Source organism: Hippopotamus amphibius, chromosome 6 (genome assembly GCF_030028045.1).
Source record: "Hippopotamus amphibius kiboko isolate mHipAmp2 chromosome 6, mHipAmp2.hap2, whole genome shotgun sequence".
Lineage (NCBI taxonomy): Eukaryota > Metazoa > Chordata > Mammalia > Artiodactyla > Hippopotamidae > Hippopotamus > Hippopotamus amphibius.
This window is the reverse complement of record NC_080191.1, coordinates 147,870,892-147,886,917: the sequence shown is the minus strand read 5'-3', so window position 1 is coordinate 147,886,917 and position 16,026 is coordinate 147,870,892. Positions and strand designations below refer to the sequence as shown.

At 40.5% G+C, this 16,026-nt stretch overlaps 1 protein-coding gene across 6 annotated transcripts in view; it reads left to right on the top strand.

The window, feature by feature from the left end:
- The window catches only part of TNIK (TRAF2 and NCK interacting kinase), a 385,050-nt gene that overhangs the window by 85,788 nt on the left and 283,236 nt on the right, over positions 1-16,026 (top strand). The gene's annotated exons all lie outside the window — the stretch shown is intronic.

The following is a 16,026-nucleotide window of genomic DNA, read 5'->3' as shown; positions in this document are numbered from 1 at the left end:
TCTCTTGTTGTTCCATTTTTAAAAAATTACTTCTTTGAGTCCTAAACTTCTTTTAGTTGATTAAAATCATTGTAGAAGTCATCCAGATTGTAATATTTCCAATTCCACAGAATGTCGAAAGTATATGTGTGCGTGTGTGTATATATATTTAAATATTTAAGCCTTTATATACCAGGAGGTACCCTTTGGTGTCCACTCCAGGACAAAAATTTCTCTCTTGCAAGAAATGATTATTTCCTAATACGTCAAAGCACTGCAGTTAGACAGAATGTAGTCTGTTCTAGCTGTTTGCTTGACATTGATCCTGTCTGACACAGGGAAGAAAGGTGTCTTAGCAAATGCTTTTAAATACTTTCAGTGAAGATAATTAGGTTGGAAGATTGTGCTATTGCATCTTGAGAAATTGGATTGAACTTGTGAATTAATGTGAGCTAATGAATTGAGCCCTGATTTAGGTAGAGAATTACTTCTGATTTGCTGTCAGTATGGAGAAGCAACTCTGTATAATGCTGCTGGTTTTGTAGTGTCATTTCATTGTCCTATGCTGCCCACCTGTAGAATACACACTTGGGAAAGGATTCACAGTTTTGTCCACTAATCTAAGAGGTGAACTCTACACCCTTGCAAGAGAGGATAACAAAGAGATAAGGATTCTTAATTAAGGATGAGAATGTTTGGAAAATCCAAAATTAGCCCTAATTTCTTGTTACCTGAAAAAAAGGAAAAGGAAACAAGAGGCAAGAGACCTCAGATCTTTAGAGAGGAAAGAAATTCGTCAACTACGCTGTTAACACTGTTGTTCTAAAGGGTGCTCTTCTCTTAGTGGTTGATACAGAAGCTTGTCCCCTCAAGCTGAGGAGAGACTAGGAAGACGGCCATGGTGATCACATGGACATCGAGACAGGAGACTTGGTTTCTTTTACCAGCCCTGTGTATTGTTTTGTGTCACTGCAGCTTTTCTGTGCATTAGTCAAGTGAGACTGTTGCTATGAATGTTTTGGGGACTTGGAATGATATATCTGAAGAATTAAACCTCCATACCCAGTTAAGGGTTTCATTTCTAGACAGTCCAGATGATATTAGGTGGCACTCCCTCAAGGACAGAGGCACCTGGGTTTCCTGAGTCACTAATCCAGTCCTGCTGTTACTCTGAGCTCTGAAGGAGCTCAATAAACTGCAAAACCTGAACTCAAATATCCGGGAACCTAAAGAGAAATAACTTAGGAAGTGATTGTCCATATTAAAGGTTATATTTCACATTTATAGACTAGGTATATTTCTAAAATACTGTAGACATAAATATAAATTTTATAGCCCTAGGAACAGATTTCTATATCAAAAAATTCTATGATAAATACTTTCCCTACATTAAATAGTAAATCTTTGATTTTAATGTTTTGTAACTCCAGCTTTTGCTGTTTCTGGATTTCATAAAATGAGGTATAATTTTGTGAACAATTATGCATTTAGCCTTTCTTTTCTGGAAAGATTCTTATAAGTTTCTTTTAATAAGCTGTCCTGAATCGTAATTTTATTTACAAGTAGTTTTTAAGAAGCATACTTCATTCCATAAACAAAAAGTATATGTAGGTATTAAGAGAATATTTCTTGAAGTATGTCTTCATATAAGCCACTGACATCTAGATATTGAAATATATTTTATATAAAAGTCATTGAGTAACATTTAGCTTTTCAAAGCCTCTTCTAGTCTTACTCCCAAGTCTAGCTTGGTCTGTCTGTCCTTGGGAGGTTAGATTTGTTTATCTTTAGCATTTTGGTCCCAGGTGGTCAAGTGACAGTTCAGTATCTGTTTTTCACTTTATTTACTAGGCAGATTGCATAAATAATGAAGAGTAGAGAGTCTCTGTCAGGGTTTTTAGTGAGGAAGTCATCTTCTTGGGCCTATGGCTCCCATTAAAAAATGAACCAACAAAAGACCACATAACCTGTTTGCTAAGGGCTTTGGCTGTGTATTGCCACGCCACTTATTGGGACCTAATGGAATCCAGAAACATCTTTGTTAAATAGAGTAATTATTTTATTAGGTTCAAATAATTGTTTACTGTTTATTGGTAGAACACCATTAAATCTTAGCCACAGATTTCAAAAATGAATGTTAGTCTGTTCTGTTTCATAATTTGCCCTTTGGAAATATATGTTGGTTATTACAGAGATGGAGACGTACTTTATTCTGGGGTGACAACGTGAATTGGGAATATGGTGGATTCCTCAGTACCTCTCAGGTTTCTCTTATACTAGGTTGTGTAGTATCAAGTAAAGAGGCCATGTTGGTGGCAGTAGTGCTTGTTGAGAGAGAGCACCGTGACTGAGCGTGTTTGTGTGTGTGTGTGTGTGTTTTCAAAGGGTCGTAAAGGTCCTTATAGCTCATCGAGCCCAGTCATTCCTCTGCCAGCGTCTGTTCAGCCCATCCTTGATCACTTCCCCTTGTGTGGAATTCATTACCTCCCAGTCATTCCATTTGCCTGCAGTTCCCTTAGAATGTTCATTGTCATATTGAACCAAGATTCTGCCTTTCTGAAATGTTTACCAGTTCGAGTTTGTTCCCTACCCTCAGAGCTACTTTAAAAAATAAGTTAAATCTTCTTCCACAAGAACATAGTCCTTCAGATACTTGAAGAAGACTTCTCCCTTCTTCCTCCAAACACATGCTCGTGTCTCCTGACCTCCAGGCAATGTAGCCTCAGTTGCTTAATTAATTCTTCATATGACTTAGACTTGAGGTCCTTCATTATCCTGGCTTCTGTCCTGAAACAATTCTAGCATATTAATAAAAATAATACTTCATACTTTTAAATAGTTTTCTATGTCATGAAACATTTTGTGTGTATTATCTGATTTCTGATTTAATTTCTATGATAATTTCACGAGAACCTTTTTCTCACCTCAGGGTCTTTATAGTCACAGTTCCCTCTGTCTAGAATACTTTCCCCTCAACCCTCTTATGGCTGGCTGTTTCTCCTTCAGGTCCCAGCTCAAATGCTACCTCCTCAAGGAAACCACTTTTCATCCTTGTATCTAATACAGCCACCCACGGCCAATGCCTTGCTTCTCCACTGACTTTCTCTGTCACATCAGCTTGTTTTTTTGCCTTCATGGCATTGCCACTCTCTGAAATTATTGTACTTCTTTGTTTATGTGTATGTTAAACAATTTAAATGCATAATAAGGAAAAAAATAGGGGTAGGGACCTAGTCTGTCTAGCCATCACTGTATCCCCCATCTGGTACATAGTAGATAATGACCTGTGTGGGGCCCAGAACTGAGCTCTGTTTTCCTTGATAATTCTATTTATATTTGTTCCCAGTTTTTCAGCATAGTATCAGTAAAGTATCAGTCTGCTTACTTCAGACATGTGTATTTGGACAAAAGTAATCAACAAAATTCTCTGCCTATTTTTTATGGTAGGATCTGGGTGTGGATTTTGTATTAAATTAATTACTGATAATCTGTAGAAGCAAGACCCATGCTGGAAATTTACAAATGAGGCAAATCAATTTTCTGGGGTTCAGTCTCCTGGCAGGGGTTCCCAAACTTTATTATGCAAAACAAATATTTGAGAAATGATTAAAAATGTAGATTTCCAGGCCTAACCTCTCAAATTTTGATTCATTAGGTCTGGTTGGGGTCCAGGAATCTGCACTTCTAATAAGTGTGCGGGTTCATTCTGATGTTCAGGACCCTGGGGGCTCACCTCCAGAAACTCTGCAAAAATGACTGTAGATTATCCTGTTGTAGGGCCACTTGAGTGAATGTTAATCCTAATGTTTTTTGTAATCATTTACTTTAGGATGTTTGTGCCGACTCCAACATGTGTAGACCAGGAAAAGTAAAAAAAACACAAAGATCTTGACCTGAGATGTGATGCCAGCCAGTTTTGACATACCCATTCTGAGATTTGACTTTTGCTGTTTTAATTTGACATGCTTGTGATTACAGTTAAGGTTGTTTCTGAATAATTCAACCCAAGACCTGAGAATCAGTATGGTCCAAATTGACCTGATATAGACAGAAGAATCTGAGCCTGTTGTGTGAAATTTCTTTAAATCTGTATATTGTGATCTCTTAATAAACCTTCTGTTGAAGTAACACAAAGCATTTTAATAGTAAGCTTATTAATAGTCTTGACATGGAGGTGATTCTGTGACATATTCAGGAGGCAACGTAGCTTTTCATAGTCTGTTCTAATGAATCATGAATTAGACTATTCACTTCTTGTTTGGTAAGGAGTGAGTATGGGAGAATGTTGTGTGTCTTAGATAATAGTGGCATTTGTTTTTTTAAACAAGAATTCCAATATAAAGAATACATTATTTCACATTTGTAGAATGCCAATGAAGAAAGCCCTGTGTTTTGTGTGGGAAGAATACAGAGCCAAACGAGGTGGTTCCTACGCTAAAAAGTGTGCAATCAGATTAACTAGTTAGGATTGTGAATGCTTACTGTGTGCTGAAGCTTTTCATCTATGGTGTCTTAGTTACTCCTCATGATTTTGTAGGGGAGGAGACTAAAGCACATTTATTAAACCACATTATCCCTTCAAGGTAGGGTTTCTCAGCCTTGGCACTGGGTTGAGAAAGATTTGGGTTGGATAGCTCTTTGTTGTGGTGGGGGTGGGGGGGGGGCTGTCCTCTGTCCTGTGCATTGTAGGATGTTTAGCAGCATCCTTGGGCTCTACCCATGAGATGCCAGTGCACCCCAAAGTCTTGATCAGAAATGTCTCCAGATGTTGCCAGAGGTCTCCTGAGGGGCAAAACTGTCCACAGCTGAGGACTACTTCTCTAAGGATAAGACAAAATAGCAAAAACTCTTAAAATTGATGTGCAGACAGAGACAGTGGGGGTGTAGAGTATGGAGCAATATAAATCAGAGTGGGGACCTGAATGAATTGTGGGAATAGGATTTGGAAAAAGCTTAGAGGCCTTGGCATCTGCACATCTTGGGGTATAATTTAGCATTTTCGTAAGTGGAAAGGAGTGTAATGGAAAGGACCGTGGAGCAGGACTGAGCTAGAGTCCAGTCTGGTTCTGCCCCGTACTAGTTTGTGAAGATGGCCAACTTACTGTCTGAGTAATAGTACTGTTAATAATAGTACAGTGTAGGGTTGTTATGAAAAGTAAAGTGTAATGTGTGTGGAAGCCCTTAGCCCAGCTTGACACATAGTAGGCACTCAGCAACCTTTTCTTCTTCCCAAACACATGTGCCGGGGAGCTTACCAGTTCTTTCCTTGGTCTTGGTTTTGCAGAAGAGCTTGTGATGTGCAAGAAGCATTCATGGAAGTTGAGGTCAGAAACACACACATCTTTGTGCTTCACCTTCTACCTTTGAGTTCTTGGTTTTTATGTACATTCAGAATTGCATTATTTATATTAAATCCAATTTTAATTCTTTTTTATGGTGTTTGATGACATAATTGCCATTCAGATACTATAGTTGGTCTTTAATGTTTAAAGAAAGCCAATTTCTCAATAATTTGTAAAGAGAAGTTGGATTATTAGAGGAAATAAGAATTGGGTTTAGCACTCTGGAATTTTGGTGAGGTGAGAGTGATTTTTAAATAATAATATATTTTACAAATTTGGGAGAAGAATCAATAGCGTTTCCCCTTAAGATAGTACCAGAGCCAAGTAGAGAGCCCTTTTTATGAGATTCGTAAGGAGAGTGGGGTAGTAAGGACCTCACTTAGGAGTTGAGGACCTGTCTTTATGGGTTTGGTTCTGTCTCTAACTTGCTTTAGCTTTGAGCACCACTTAGAGCTTCAGATACTGTAGTTGCGGGGCGGGGGTGGGGTGGGTGCTGTCTTGTGCCTTGTAGAGTTTCTCATCTGTAAAATGAGGATAAAAATGCCTTTCCTGATATACCCCATCAGGTTACTGTGAGACTGAAATGAATTAAGGACTGTGAAGTATTTTGTTAAATTTAAACTGCTGTGTACACTTAAGGTTTGATTATTGCCGTTGTCTTTCATTACAAGGTAGGCGGCAGAGTCCTCTACACAGGGACTAAGGAAGCTTATTCCTATTCACAAGGATGAAGAAGATCTGTGTGTTACCAAGTACATGAAATTCCCCTCTGGGTGGCCTGACTCCCGCTACAGATTCATTCTTGCACCCCTTCTGTTTTGTGATCTTCAGGCACACAGGGTCATTGGATTGTGTGAAGGTCTCTCTGGCTTTGCCTTTGCCTCATTGACATTTGTTAGCCCGATAGTCACATTTCCCAAAGTGTGTTCAGTGGAACCCCAAGATCAGCTCCGTGAAAAACGGGTAGAGTGACTAAAGAGGTTTCCTAGTGCTCCCCCCCATCCCTCACTTTGAGCATTAGCATTTGTATTACTTTGTTTTACCCAGTATTTTCCCAATGTGTTTAACGGTGGAATCTCCCCTGTCCTCTCGCTACCCAAGTAACTGCTTTTAATGCCTCTTGGAACGATTCCATAGGACACAGAAAATCAGGATGCCTTCTGTCAGGTATCGTAGCTGAGTGCCCATCTCCCCATTGCTGCAGCCTTCGTATCATTCCTTGTATCAGAGGCATTTTATATAAAACATGGCTGCAGGTCTATCTTTCCTATTTCCTTATAAACCAGGCTTTTGGGCCAGATATAGTATGTTGATTGCTTTTAAAAAGGCTTTTTATACTGTTTTTAGTAACAGCTTATCTATTAAAATAAGTTAATGGTATAGCCCAAGAGTACTAGTTGGTTTCATTCAATTAAAAAAAAAAAAAATTGTAGCTGCCAAAAATACCCAAGCACTATTTTTCTAGGAGTGCAGAAATTGTGATTTTTAACATCAAGTAGACATTTAAAAAATGTCTCTAAGGTGTCGTAGCATATGCAAAGCATTGTTCCTAGTCATAGGGTCATTTGACTATAGCTAAGACTTTAGGATTATTTAGTTATTATTATTTAGCCTCAGAAGGTACTTTCATTGTAGTTGGCCAGAATTATAGGTAATAATTTTACTCCTGCCCCTTAAGTAGAATCATTTACCCTTGAAATGTGTTGGCTTGATGAGCTTTTCATAAATCCCTGTGTTCTTTGCATCTAATTTGGCTCAAGACCATGTCACCTCATGCTGTGATCCTTTGGGTGTAATGAATTAGAAGGTTGCCATGTAGGCACAGAGGGAAGGCCTTTGTAAGCCTGTGTGCCGTATGCATAAGGAAGGTCACTTTCTCTGCTGTGTGGCCAGACCTCCAGAGTTGCTACCGAAACTTGTCACAGGGGACTTTGTAGGATTTCTTGTTGCAACCAGTGGTTCTCAGCCCTCACTGTTTATGGAAATCATCTGGATAGCTTTGAAAATCTAAACATATCTGGGCCCTTCTGTAGAGATTTGGTTTTAGTGGGTCTAGTGTGGGACTGGGTAAAGCTGATCTCCAGAACTTCCCAGATGCTTCTCATGCAAAGCCAGGATTGAGATCCACTGGGCTAAGGTACTGTGTCTCAGGTGGCTTAAAGGCTCTTTTTGCTGTCTTTGCCTTTGGGGAGGAGTCTCTTCCACTCTTATCTCTATCCTGGGGTTTTGTTTACCTCATTTATTCAACATTAGTCTTTGTTATAAACGTCTGTTATTGGCTTGGCACATGTGCGTCCACCTTTCCTTTAGAAGTGTTTAGATTGCTTTAGTTCAAAATACTTCCCTTCCGTCTCCTATCAGTGACTTGCCAACTAACTTGATGCATGGCACCCTGGTAGTTTTTAGATCTCAGAACATCCTTAATGATTTGGTGATTATAAGGCAGCCTCAATTAAGCAATCAATAGTTACCATATAATTACCATTATTTTGGGGTTATTTGTAACCTGTGAAATGAAGCTCTGTCAGGATTACAGGCACAGAATTCAGGGCGATGCACAGTTTTAACTATTTAGACATGGGAAACATTTGAGACTTCCTTAAAAAGAATAATTAATTGGGGCCCTAGATTGAATTTCTTATCTTTTTGGTTTAACCTCAAATATAATTTTATTAAGTCCACTTGGATGTTTTGCATGTGCAAAAATAAATATCTGCTGTTTAGCAAGCAGATATATGCTCTCAACTAAGTGGGAGCCCTGCTCAGCGGTAAGGTTCTGGAATGGGAGAAAGAAGCATTGCCTGGGCCTCCAAATCGGGCGAAGTACAGCTTCTTCTGCCGAGTGCTGTGCCCTTGGGTATTGCTTCTGATTTTGGTCCTGTTGCTTACCTTCCCAGGCAATGCACAGAACTGCTGTCTGTTTCGTTCCCATCTATAACAAAGGAAGCGAGGATAGCAGCGGGCTTACCGGGCACTCTTAATAAATACAAAATAACTACCATAATAATAATGATAATGAGATCATCTCTCTAGACTGCAGGGAAGAGTTATGAACTAAATTATGTGAAGAGCTCAGTCTCCTTTAGGGGGAAGGCACTCTATTGTTTTAGAAACTTGCCCACGATTACATAAAATAGCCTGTTGGGACGTACAGTCTTTGGCAGGCCACGAGCATGTTCCAGATGTTGCTTTTCTTTAGAGCAGTTCTTGAAAAATTTAGTTTTGTCCTGTGCATCACATTCAGGAAGGTAGTAGGACTTTCTCAGCTGAATTTACTAGAAATCTTACTACCTTTTAGTTTTGCCTCTCTGTCTCTCTCCCTCCCTCCCTCCTTTGCACACTGTGCCACCGCCCCGCCCCCGCCCCCCCCCCCCCCCCCCCCCCGCAGTGTGGTAAAATATCCAGGCCATAAACTATTGTTCAGCAGCATTAAGTACATTCACACTGTTGTGCAGCCATCACCACCATCCAAATCCAGACCTGTTTCATCATCCCAAACTGAAGCTCTCTCCTCAGTAAATAATAACTCCCTATTGCCTGCTGCCCTTACTCCCCCCAGCCCCTGGCCTTTCTTTTAAAAAATATTCCCAGGAAACTTAATTGTAGAAGTGGTGGTTTCCTGGAGAGTTTCTTGTAACACCAGTTCTCCATCAAGCCCAGAAGGGTCCTGCAGGCTGCGTGTCCGTGTGTCTGTGTTCCTCAGGATGACTCACTGCCCACTTTCTCCTCCAGGGGACTGACCGCCCAGCACCTGCTCAGCAGCATGTTGTTGTTCTAAGAAGCTGAAACTGGCGGAAGCCCTTGATTTTTCTGTTTATATCTAAATAAAACGATCTTCCCAGGTGGAGGTAGAAGTAGAGGTAGAGGTTAATTAATAACGTGCAAGCATTTTGTGTGAATCCTAACAGAGTGTTGTTAATATCTTCTCTGTTAAACTGTTCTGGGCTGTGATTGTTTTCCTTACAGTTTTATGAGATTACCCTTTACCTCTAAATGCATCGACTGTTTTCTTTTGTAGTAAGCAATTTTTTTCCCCATATGAAACCCCAGTATTTCAAAGGGCAGCAGAATGTTCTAGAGGGAGGATGGGCGGGGTGCCCCGATGCAGCTGTCCCTTCTCCAGTGCGCCAGCCCCCTGAACTCCCTGCCTGCATCCATCCACAGAGCTGCCCCACACTTAGGTCCCCAGGCCCGGGTTTCTCATGACGCGACCTCTGCCTCCCTGTCCAGCCTTGTCTTTGGCGGATCCTGACTCAGGTGCGTTCAGTGCTATCACAGCACTCTCAGTTTCCGTTTCTTGGTGCCACCCACCGGACATCCTTAACCCTTGGCTTGGGCGGTACCCCCCCTTCTCTGCACCCTGGGGCACTTGCTCACATCTCCTCATCACCCTGCCGTCACTGTTTTGTAATATTCTGCCTGGCTGTTTCCACTCTAAACTCTGAGCTCCTTGAGTTCCGGAGCATTACCTTACTTTTTCTCTAGCGCCAGTACAGAGTAGATGGTTAAAAATATCACCTTAAAACAAAGTATACCACTTTCATGTTTTGCTGAGTTTGGAATGCCCTATCTCAGTGGAATATGTGTCATTTTTGCTTAATCGCAACTGTTTTAAGCATATTAATCAAGGAGACTGACACTCAATATAGTATTTCATAATAGCCAACAGCTGCTAAATACTGATAAGTTAAAAACAGTGTCCACCTACCATGCAATATAACAGAAGAAATAGGATAAGGAAAAAATGTTTCCCCTTCTTTCTGAAACTGGTTTCATGGACGTGATTATAAAAGTGGCTACCCAAGAGGCTACAGACCACTTAAACTTGTAAAGACCCAGTTATATACACTTCTGGGAACAGAGATGGGTTTTCTTGTTTTCCTTTTCCTGCTATGTCTCCAGGACTGTGGACATAAGCATCGATATTGATGATTATAGCAGTTTTCATAAAACCTTCATCTTCATTGTTTCATTTGACTTTCACACTATCCCCACAAGGGAGATAGAAGGGGTATGATTATCTCTGTTTTAAAGTTGAAGTTGAGGTCTCAGTTTATAAGTGACTTTCCTGAGGTCACCAAGTAGGAGATAGAGCCTGACTCGTGATCACATAGCCTAAATTTTCTTAGCTCACCCCACGGGAGGAAATGTGGGGCGGGGCAGCAGATGGAGAATCCCCCTAAATGTTTGGCAGGGATTGGTTTTGCCCTGCTCTTTTTTAAAAAGTAAATTTATTTATTTATTTATTTATTTATTGGCTGCTTTGGGTCTTCATTGCTGCGTGCAGGCTTTTCTCTAGTTGCGGCGAGTGGGGGCTACTCTTAGTTCTTTGCGGTGCATGGGCTTCTCATTGTGGGGGCTTCTCCTGTTGCGGAGCATGGGCTCTGGGTGTGAGGGCTTCAGTAGTGGTGGCTCGCCGGTGCTAGAGTGCAGGCTCAGTAGTTGTGGCGCACAGGCTTAGTTGCTCCACGACAGGTGGGATCTTCCCAGACCAGAGCTCGAACCCATGTCCCCTGCATTGGCGGGCGGATTCTTAACCACTGTGCCACCAGGGAAGTGCCCCCTGCTCTTGCATTGCATGTATAGAATTCAAGTAGATACCTGATAAGTCTGAATGTATAATATAAACCAGTGATGCCATGACTTGTTTCAGTGTGTAGTTTGTCTAATCTTTATATCCAAAATACCGAAGGGTGATTGCTGGTTGAGTAATTCATCACTGATTTCTTACACTATGTTTTTTATACAACACACAAAAACACACAAAATTGCTGTTTCCCCAGGAAGATATGGGAATTCTTTTCCATCTACAAAACAGAACTGGCATGTCTTGGGCTTGTTACATTTTGCAGTGCTATTGTGGTGATGATCAGAGGGAGTTGGTTGCTTCTTTTCTCATGACTTTTTTTGGTGGGAGGGGGCAGAAATAGCGTATTTCTAGACTTCTTCAAAAATCAGCTCCAATAGCCAGGTGCGTGATTTTTTTTTTTCCCAAAAGACTCTGCAATCAGACTGGAGCTTGATAAATGTTTGTTGAATTGAATTGATTTATTCTCTCAGCTGCAGTTGTGTACTTTTGTGAGCAAATGGATGAAGCTTACTGCTCTAGAGACCATGCAAATATTTGCCAGGTGCATAATCTGTAGTTTTCTCTCTTCTGAGCAGAGGGAAGGCCAGTTAGCTGTAACCTGGTGTGACATTGTGGCAGAGCGCTTACTCTTTGCCTTTGTGTTTTCCCCTTCTTTGCCGGGGGCGGGGGTGGGGAGAGGGCGGTGTGGCTAGGTTTGTGTGTTTGGGGTTGAGGATGGGGAGAGACAATGAAACAGAAGATAAAAGGAAAGAATTTCTGGGTAATGTAGAGTGACCTGGCAACAGTATCAAGATAAAAACTATTTGTTGAATAATTGATCATGAATGCAGATTAGGAATCCCTGTGTAGAGACTCTCTATTTCTGTTTCCATTAAGGACCGCACTATTTACGTTTTTATTTTTCTGCAAATTTTAAGTGTGTAGCACCCATGACCCAAGAACTCCAGCAATGCCTCTAAAGGCTATTATCAGATGCTTCAGTGAGAAGTTTGACCTGCATTCATCTCGAGACAAAGTTAGTGAAAACAAAGGACAATGTGTCTTTTTCTTTGGATGGAGGCAAGGTTGATTGTATATTCTCTTAAAAAGAGTTTCAAATTAAGCAGATTCTGACTTCCCCCAGCTAACCCCTGTGATGATTTCAGTAGAAGAGGAATGTTTTGTTACCTAAATGTTTAGTACATTTTGTTCTACTGTTTTGTACCCACTTAGCCACGTTGAGAGATCCTTAAGAGCTTTCAAAACCTTTCATTCCCTGAAGAAACTTATCACTGAAGCTAAACCCCAAACCGCTCCCCTTCCCGCATAGGAGGTGCTTGACACCTAGCGTGAATGGTCTGTAGCAGGATGGTGATGGGTTGGGATGAGCAGATGACTAACGAGAAGCGAGGCTGCCTTCTTCCTTGGGTCTTCAGCTTATCCGTTGCTCTGGACAAGACTTGCTTGAACAAGACTAATGGCTTCGGTTAATCATCTGAGTAAATATGTTCTAAATTTAAGGTGTGGCCCAGAAACCAGTGTTGGAGGGTTGGTAGGGGATAGGAAAAAACACAAAATAGGGGGGTAAAAAACAACAAACCTGCCAACAAAACCAAAACAAAAAGCTCTTTGTTTGAACATTGTTTTCCGGTCCAGAAGTGAAGGAGATTTATGAATACCTGGTTCAGCTGATGAGTAATACCATGATCAATGGTGGTCTTTGAAGTTTGGCCTAAATACTTACTACACATCATGGTGTTAGTTCTCCTTCAAATCCATATACTTGTGAATATGTAAGACAGGTACTGATAATGTTTCCCATCACACTCCAGTCGCAACTTCCAGCACTCCCAGCATCCTATCGTCTGCATGATCAGTGTTGAAGAGACTCCTTATTTTGTGCATTGGTCTCTAGGGAGCATCTCGGCATCTCCACTGTGGTCCTCATGTTGTTGCTCTAGAGATTGGGTGGGATTATGATACCCATTTGCTGACTGAGACCATGAACATCCAGAGGTTTCAACATCTTACTCGTCCTGCCTCTCAGGAAGGATGTGACACACAGAGCTCGCGAGCCCACAGAGCTCTGCTGACGAGGTGTGCCTCTTTGCTCTCTGTGGTCCCAGTTAAAGCTCAGAGGCTTTCTTTCCAGATTTCCTTAAGGAACACACTCAGAGAGCTGACCAGCTCAGGTTTGTGGGTACCTGAGGTTTAACTGACTTCTCTGTGGCTGCTGTCTATTCCAGAGTAAATATGGGATGGGGGGACCCTCTCTTCACAGTTTATGTTTTGGGTTAAAATAGAAGCAATTAAGTGCCTAGTGTTGAATATTAGTTAAAAAAAATGAGTAGATATACAAAAGTATGTGTATCTATTTGGTGTTTGTGTTGACAGAGTTCTATGCTTTATTGGAATTGGATTTCTTCCTAAAAAGAGGTAGCGGTTGAGGACAGTTCCTGGTGGTGCAGTGTCACCCTGTGATGTATATGTGGCCAGAAAAGCTGATTTTGTGAGAATAATGGCACTCTATACTAACACACATTTTTGGGGGGATTTGGAGCGTGGAGGATATTTACAAAAAATTCTCCAGAATAAAAGTTGTTAGAAATAACAAACATCAGCCTTGCTCGGATGAAGGACTGGAGCTTCCTGGTGAAATGCTCAAAGCCTGAGAACTGACTTACAGGCAAAACACAGCGCAGTGGCCTGTGTGCCGTGGAAGGTCTCATCGAGGAAGAAAGTTTCTGCCTTTCTAGTCTTGAACTTTAGAGGTTAAGTTGCATTCAGAACTCTTGATGGTTTGTTAAAGAACAATCTCCTTATATTTTTTACCCTGGTCCTCTCTTATGGTTAGGAGTTTCGTAGATTTTTTAATTGAAATATAGTTGGTGTGCAATGTTATTTTAGTTTCAGGTGTACTACATAATGGTTTGACATTTGCATATATTATGAAATGATCACCACCATAGGTCTAGTAACAAGTTGTCCCATACATAGTTATTACGTTATTATTGGCCATATTCTTTATGCTGTATACATGTTACTTATTTATTATATAAGTGGAGGTTTGGACCTCTTTATCCCATTTACCTATCTCCCCTCTCCCTCTCTCTGGCAACCGCCTGTTTATTCTCTGTTTATCTATGGGTCTGTTTTTGTTTTGTTTGTTTGTTTTGTTTTTAAGATTCCACATATAAGTGAGGTCCTGCCATATTTGTCTTTGTCTGACTTATTTCACTTAATACCTTGAAGTCCATCCATGTTGTTGCAAATGGCAAGATTTCATTCTTTTTTATGGCTGAGTGATATTGAATTATATTTATGTGTGTACCATATCTTTATCCATTTGTTTATCAATGGACATTTAGGTTGCTTCCATATCTTAGCTATTGTAAATAATGCCTGAATGAACATTGGAATGCATATATCTTTTTGAATTAGTGTTTTTGTTTTCTTTGTGTAAATACCCAGAAGTGATATTGCTGGATCATATGGCAGGTCTATTTTTAATTTTTTGAGGAGCCTGTATTCTGTTTTCCATAGTGGCTTCACCAGTGTGCAATCCCACCAGTGCACCACCTCACCAGCACTTGTTATTTGTTGTGTTTTTGATGATAGCCACTCTGACAGGTGTGTGGTGGTACCTCATTGTGGTTTTAAGTGGAAGTTCTTGACTTTTCTTGTGGTTTGTGAATCTCTTTAAAGCTCAAGGACTGACTTTGTTTTGCTAACAATAGAAGCAGTACTGGTATGTAAATATTTATGTATTGTGTATATATATATAGTACTTATGTCCATTATAGGAAAGGCTCCATTCCACAGTGTCATGAGGTATATACTTAACTGTTTATGATCCCTGGTCTTCAGATGAAGAGTCTGACCTTGGAAAACTTGACTTGCCCTAGGTCATTCTGACAACTGCAAATTAAACCCACCTACAACCTTTTGATGCCAAAGACTTAAGCAGATATAACTCATTGGCAGAACAAAAGCACAGAGGGGCTGAAGTTAAGCATTTAGTGATCCAAACTTTAATTTAAAAATTTCTGTTTAACCAAGATCTACTGTCCCAAGTACTTAGAGTCCCTTTTAAAGTGGAGAGGTGGGCTTTCCTAGGTGGTGCAGTGGTTAAGAATCCACCTGCCAATGCAGGGGACATGGGTTTGAGCCCTGCTCCGGGAAGATCCCACATGCCATGGAGCAACTAAGCCTGTGCGCCACACCTCTTGAGCTTGAGCTCTAGAGCCCGAGAGCCACAACTGTTGAGCCCATGTGTCGCAACTACTGAAGCCCATCCTCCTAGAGCCCATGCTCTGCAACAAGAGAAGCCACTGCAGTGAGGAGCCTGTGCACTGCAATGAAGAGTAGCCCCCTCTCGCCGCAACTAGAGAAAGCCCGTGTGCAGTAATGAAGACCCAATGCAGCCAATAAATAAATAAATAAATTTATAAAAAAAAATAAAGTGGAGGGTTAACACTAGCAAGCCATTATTCCTTCAGCATTGTTTACATACTTTATTTCTTCTCTTTGACCATTTTAAAAGGGTTAAAGAGAGTTATCTTGCTGTTTACAAATGACCCAGTAATTCTATGTCGAAATGAATGTTCTTTAAAATATCCCACTTAAGAGGACAAGTGACTTAATGGTAGAAACCGAGCCAAAATATGTTGCTATTCTAGAAGGTTCTTTGGCTTGGACCAGTCAAGTAACCTTGACATCACTTCTGCATTTCTGAGTACATTAAAAACTTATTAATTTCCAGAGAGGAGATGTGGCTTGAACTTGACCTTTTAAAGTGTCTTAGAAGAATTTTCCAAGTAGTTTTGGACTATAAACAGAAGTTTAAGAAGTTTGTTCAAAAACCTGTCCTTAAGTGCCCTCAGGTATCTTAAAACTGATGTTTATTTATTCCTATTGATATGCTAATCATAAGTTGTTCTTCAATATTTAAGCATTTCCTCCAGAGAATTTGTGCTGCATGTACTTTTTTCATTTAACTATACAGTAAAGTGGTTCCTTATTTACATATTGGTACCAACTCTCGCATCCAAAGTAGTCTGAGTTAGAGAAGATTACGGAGTATTAAACACATTTAGGTCAAGGATTCGCCATTTTGGAGAATTTGAAATTATTAGT